The sequence below is a fragment of the Telmatherina bonti genome, assembly GCF_933228915.1.
Source record: "Telmatherina bonti genome assembly, chromosome: 6".
Classification (NCBI taxonomy): Eukaryota; Metazoa; Chordata; class Actinopteri; order Atheriniformes; family Telmatherinidae; genus Telmatherina; species Telmatherina bonti.
The window spans coordinates 41,208,609-41,215,123 of NC_136624.1; the positions used below are offsets into that span (position 1 = coordinate 41,208,609).

The 6,515-nt window shown below is 58.5% G+C and overlaps 1 long non-coding RNA gene across 1 annotated transcript; it reads right to left on the reverse strand.

Annotated features, from left to right (window-relative positions):
* Window positions 1-662: 662 nt before the first annotated feature.
* Window positions 663-6,148, reverse strand: LOC306756682. Its single transcript, XR_013771330.1, has 3 exons — window positions 5,935-6,148; window positions 4,995-5,072; window positions 663-2,188 (listed from the first exon to the last, which is right to left on the reverse strand). It is a non-coding gene; the product is annotated as an uncharacterized lncRNA (long non-coding RNA).
* Between the last annotated feature and the right edge of the window lie 367 nt (window positions 6,149-6,515).

The following is a 6,515-nucleotide window of genomic DNA, read 5'->3' on the forward strand; positions in this document are numbered from 1 at the left end:
ACCCGGGGACTGGCGGAGCTTCACCCGGGGACTGGCGGAGCTTCACCCGGGGACTGGCTGGAGCTTCACCCGGGGACTGGCGGAGCTTCACCCGGGGACTGGCTGAAGCTTCACCCAGGCGGAGCTTCACCCGGGGACTGGCTGGAGCTTCACCCGGGGACTGGCGGAGCTTCACCCGGGGACTGGCTGAAGCTTCACCCAGGCGGAGCTTCACCCGGGGACTGGCTGGAGCTTCACCCGGGGACTGGCTGAAGCTTCACCCGGGGACTGGCTGAAGCTTCACCCGGGGACTGGCTGAAGCTTCACCCGGGGACTGGCGGAGCTTCACCCGGGGACTGGCTGGAGCTTCACCCGGGGACTGGCTGGAGCTTCACCCGGGGACTGGCTGGAGCTTCACCCGGGGACTGGCTGGAGCTTCACCCGGGGACTGGCTGGAGCTTCACCCGGGGACTGGCGGAGCTTCACCCGGGGACTGGCTGGAGCTTCACCCGGGGACTGGCTGGAGCTTCACCCGGGGACTGGCTGGAGCTTCACCCGGGGACTGGCGGAGCTTCACCCGGGGACTGGCTGGAGCTTCACCCGGGGACTGGCTGGAGCTTCACCCGGGGACTGGCTGGAGCTTCACCCGGGGACTGGCTGGAGCTTCACCCGGGGACTGGCGGAGCTTCACCCGGGGACTGGCTGGAGCTTCACCCGGGGACTGGCTGGAGCTTCACCCGGGGACTGGCTGGAGCTTCACCCGGGGATTGGCTGGAGGCTCTGGGTTTATTTTTCTGATAATAAAAAAGCTTTTAGCTGGAAAAACTGTAGAAATAAAAATGCACAGAATAATGTTTTTATTGTTTAATATAAGTTTCAAACTGATGAATAAAAACATCTTATCTAACAGACATGCAGACTTTATATAAACCCTGCAGGTGTCGGACGCCTGACTCGCTTTGACTTCAGCCAGTGTGCCTGGTACCAGTACCCACAGGCGGTCTGGTGGCGCCGCCTGGAGGCGTGGCGGTGGGTGGCGGCCAACAGCAGAGACGTGGAGATGAGTCAGCTGACCGCAGCTTTCTATTGGTTCCTCTTCCTCTGTATGATGAAGAGGAGGAGCGGTTCTTCGTCAATTTCCACGGTGAAACGTTTCATCGGCCGGCGAGACGCAGAACGGCGAGTTCCAGCTCTGAACTCAACGGGTCACATGACTCCAGTTCCATCAAACCCGACTTTTATTTCACAGCTGATTCACAAGTTCAGTAAAATCTTTATTGTTCTGGATTGTACACACACGCACGCACACGTACACACGGACATGCATGCGCGCACGTACACACACACACACACACACATAATACCCTGAATCTGACCCAACATGAAGTGGGGGGGGGTCCATGTCATGTCAAAGGTGAATGGTGTTTATTATCTGCAACACCCCACGGGGGGGGCTGTATATTTCGGGAAGACTTGAGCAGCTGTGTGACACCGGCTGCAGAGGGAGTCCCCCCCCCCCCCGCGTCTCACAGGGGGGTCCAGGTCCGGATGGCCCAGTCTCAACAGGGGGGTCCAGGTATGGATGGCCCAGTCTCAACAGGGGGGTCCAGGTCCGGATGGCCCAGTCTCAACAGGGGGGTCCAGGTCCGGATGGCCCAGTCTCAACAGGGGGGTCCAGGTCCGGATGGCCCAGTCTCAACAGGGGGGTCCAGGTCCGGATGGCCCAGTCTCAACAGGGGGGTCCAGGTCCGGATGGCCCAGTCTCAACAGGGGGGTCCAGGTCCGGATGGCCCAGTCTCAACAGGGGGGTCCAGGTCCGGATGGCCCAGTCTCAACAGGGGGGTCCAGGTCCGGATGGCCCAGTCTCAACAGGGGGGTCCAGGTATGGATGCAGTCTCAACAGGGGGGTCCAGGTATGGATGCAGTCTCAACAGGGGGGTCCAGGTATGGATGCAGTCTCAACAGGGGGGTCCAGGTATGGATGCGGTTTAAACTGGTTAAATATGTCTGAGCAGGTGTGTTGAAGATGAGATGCGTGCAACCTTGGCAGGATTGTAGGTCTCCTGGACCAGACCTGGTTTTTGGGGTCAGTAAGAGAAGCCACTGAAAGAGGAAAAACCTTCGTAACCTTCGTACCTCCTCGGTGTTCAGCCAGGTGCCGACTTTGCAGCTCCTCCAGGTCACCCAGTAGGCCCACTTTGGAGAACACCTGCAGGAAGGTAAGCAGAATGAAGCTGAAGATTGGCCCACTTCTGGTCCATTTTTGGCCCAGTTTTAGTCCAGTTCTGGCCCAATTCTGGTCCAGTTCTAGTCCATTTCTGGCCCAGTTCTAGGTTTCATTAATAAAAACATTTTGCAACGTCTGTATTAATCCCGTTTTATGGAGAACTGGTTCCTGGAACGTCCCAGTTGACTGGTTGGTCCAAGTCTAAACTGGTTTTAGTGGAACTTCCAGGGGGACCAGCTGTCCAGGAGCGTCTCATGGCGTTCAGGTTCCAGTGTGCGAAGTGTGGACGAAAGTCAGGATGTGATCTGGTCGGTACAGATGCCCCCCCCCCCCCCCCCCCTCCAGGATCCCTGTGCACAGACATGAGTCCAGTTCCACCATGACTCTGTGTTACTGGGAGAACTGGTCTTGGTGGTGATGGGGGGGCTGCAGAGGTTGGCCGTCGGCGTCTTCCGCTTTGCTGGGTGAACTGGTTTTACTGGAGTCCTGGACGTGGAGCAGAGAGGAGCCAGCACAGACTTAAAGTGATGTTCATGTGATCATCGCCCTAAACATCACTGCAAGTCTTAACTGGCTCCGTCCCAGAGGATGGCGGTTCGAGTCCGGGATTCAGTCAGCGTGACCAACGGCTAGCCAAGCTGTGGGACGGCCTGGAAACAAGCCGCCACCGCCGCCGCTCTCCGGGCCGGATGCTGCCTCCGGAAGACGGATACGGTCGAGTCTGACGCTGCGTAGTTTTCATGGAGAGAAGCCAGAAGTCCCACGGCGCCGTGGTCCCGCAGAAGTCCTAGGGGTTGGAGGTCACCAGTGGCATGTTGGTCTTCGTCAGTTGAAGTCACCACCTAAATGAAAATGTCCGCGGTGACCCAGGAGGTCTATTCTCTTCTGGGATCTGATGGGAATATTCCTCTGGACTTTTCCAGAAGGCCGACCAGACCAACCGGGCCGACCAGACCAACTGGGCTGACCGGGCCAACCAGACCAACCGGGCCGACCAGACCAACTGGGCTGACCGGGCCGATTGGGCTGACCGGGGCGACCAGACCAACTGGGCTGACCGGGCCGACCAGACCGACCGGGCCGACCGGACCAACTGGGCCGACCGGACCAACTGGGCTGACCGGGCCGACCAGACCAACTGGGCCGACCAGACCAACTGGGCCGACCAGACCAACTGGGCCAACCAGACCAACCGGGCCGACCAGACCAACTGGGCTGACCGGGCCGATTGGGCTGACCGGGCCGACCAGACCAACTGGGCTGACCGGGGCGACCAAACCAACCGGGCCGACCGGGGCGACCAAACCAACCGGGCCGACCAGACCAACTGGGCTGACCGGGCCGACCAGACCAACTGGGCTGACCGGGGCGACCAGACCGACTGGGCTGACCGGGCCGACCAGACCGACTGGGCTGACCGGGCCGACCAGACCAACTGGGCTGACCGGGCCGACCAGACCAACTGGGCCGACCGGACCAACTGGGCTGACCGGGGTGACCAAACCAACCGGGCCGACCGGACCAACTGGGCCGACCGGACCAACTGGGCCGACCAGACCAACTGGGCCGACCGGACCAACTGGGCTGACCGGGGTGACCAAACCAACCGGGCCGACCGGACCAACTGGGCCGACCGGACCAACTGGGCTGACCGGGCCGACCAGACCAACTGGGCTGACCGGACCAACTGGGCTGACCGGGGTGACCAGACCAACCGGGCTGACCGGGCCAACCAGACCAACCGGGCCGACCAGACCGACCGGGCCAACCAGACCAACTGGGCTGACCGGGGTGACCAGACCAACCGGGCTGACCGGGCCAACCAGACCAACCGGGCCGACCAGACCGACCGGGCCAACCAGACCAACTGGGCCGACCAGGCCAACCAGACCAACTGGGCCGACCAGGCCAACCAGACCAACCGGGCCGACCAGACCAACTGGGCTGACCGGGGCGACCAGACCAACTGGGCTGACCGGGGCGACCAGACCAACTGGGCCGACCAGACCAACCGGGCCGACCGGGCCAACCAGACCAACCGGGCCGACCAGACCAACTGGGCTGACCGGGGCGACCAGACCAACTGGGCTGACCAGACCAACTGGGCTGACCGGGGCGACCAAACCAACCGGGCCGACCAGACCAACTGGGCTGACCAGGCCGATTGGGCTGACCGGGCCGACCAGACCAACTGGGCTGACCGGGGCGACCAAACCAACCGGGCCGACCAGACCAACTGGGCTGACCGGGGCGACCAGACCAACTGGGCTGACCGGGGCGACCAAACCAACCGGGCCGACCAGACCAACTGGGCTGACCGGGGCGACCAGACCAACTGGGCTTACCAGACCAACTGGGCTGACCGGGGCGACCAAACCAACCGGGCCGACCAAACCAACCGGGGCGACCAAACCAACCGGGCCGACCAGACCAACTGGGCCGACCGGGCCGACCAGACCAACTGGGCCGACCGGGGCGACCAGACCAACTGGGCTGACCAGACCAACTGGGCTGACCGGGCCGACCAGACCAACTGGGCCGACCGGGCCGACCAGACCAACTGGGCCGACCGGGCCGACCAGACCAACCGGGCCGACCAGACCAACCGGGCCGATGCCTCAGGAAACCTCTAAGGAAGTGGGCTGTAGATTTCGGTGTTTAAACGTCTTCTTGCGTATCAGCCGACGTGTCCAGGATGTCCAACATGGATCCTGACGGCAGGTCGGAACCAGAAGTAAATTAAAGCCGTTTTATCCATGTTTCTCCTAAAATACAAGTTATTACTCACGAATGGGGAAGAGTTGTCAGTACTCTGCGTTTTGCCAAAACCTGGTTTTTCCTTAACAATCGGATCCTCCAGCATTCCCTGCAAAGGAAAGTCACATTTAAAGCCCAACAACTATCAAATAGAAACAAAATTTTCACTTTTCATCTCAAGTCTTTTTTACCTTTCACTGAATATAAATTGAAAAAAAATGAACAAAATATTTAGTTTGTATTTTCATGATGTCAGATGATTGCAGGGCTAAATGTGTCCACCAGGGGGCGGACGACCGTAAAGTTTCAGAATCAGATGGAGGTTAAATCATCACATCATGATGAAGCTCAGCCCTCTGTTGGTGGAAGCATCTCGCTGTCAAAGCAAAATGTCACGAAAATCAGAAGAATCCTGTTAAACCAACAAGAAGATAACGGCGTGGGAAATGAGAAAGTTTCTGATGCTCATCCAGATTTACAAAACGCCTCCGCAGATGCCACACCTGCAGCCACTGTGGCATCTGCGCAGGCGGCATCATCTGCGCAGGCGGCATCATCTGCGCAGGCGGCATGGCGGAGGCCTGGTTGAGCTGCGTCAGCAAGGCTTCCATCATGTGGTGAATTCAGGGTGTGACATGGTCGGGCAGGAAGGCAGGAGGGAATAATAATCTGGGGAACCTGCGGAGGAACGAAGATATCCTGCTGCTTCATCTGGATGCTTCACCCAACGGATCACCTCTTATTCCTACTGAAGAATTTTGTACATTTTAAAGCATGAGACTGCTGCAAACTGTTGTATTTTGCTCCATAAACCAGATTTACTGATTCCAGTGATACAATCCTATTTTAAAAAGGAGACTTTTTGCTTTCCAAGTGGATTTTACATCATTTAACAACTAATGCAAATTTAATCAAACTTCTAAAACGGGATAAATTGTTCACACGACGGTGAGCTGTCCTTTCTGGCTTACCGTACTCCGCCAGCAGCGTCTCCAGACTCCTTCACATCACAGTGCGACGTGCTAGACATGTGGAAAGAGAACAGGTTCAAGCCAAAAGGTGTCTCCCCCCCCCCTTCCAGGAAGCGCAGACTAGCTGGTTTTATGACGTGAATGTTGCCGTAAGGCGGAACGCGTCACTTTTAGTTCAACTTCTTTCTGACTCTGCAAACGGCAGCAAACCCGGCACGACACTTACAGACAGACTGCTCTGAGGACAAGCACAGCGAAATGCACGCGCTGAGATGAGGCCTGCTTTATACTGTGGGCTTCAAGGTCACGGCCGGGGGACATTTGTCCCTCATTAGCATATGCCCCCTCCTCCGAAGCCCATTGGTTCGCAGCGCCAGTCTCCGTTCACACAAAAGGAAAGCTGCGTTTTGTCACAGCTCAACTCAAGTCGTCTATTTTTGTATCCAGTTCTTTGGTGTGCCGTGCACGCGGCATGCACGGCGTGGAGCATCACAGCAGGGGCGGGCAGGGAGGGGGGGGGGGGGGCGCGCGCAACATCATCCCATTTACACAGAAATCTGCATCCAAGCTGGGAAAGTTGG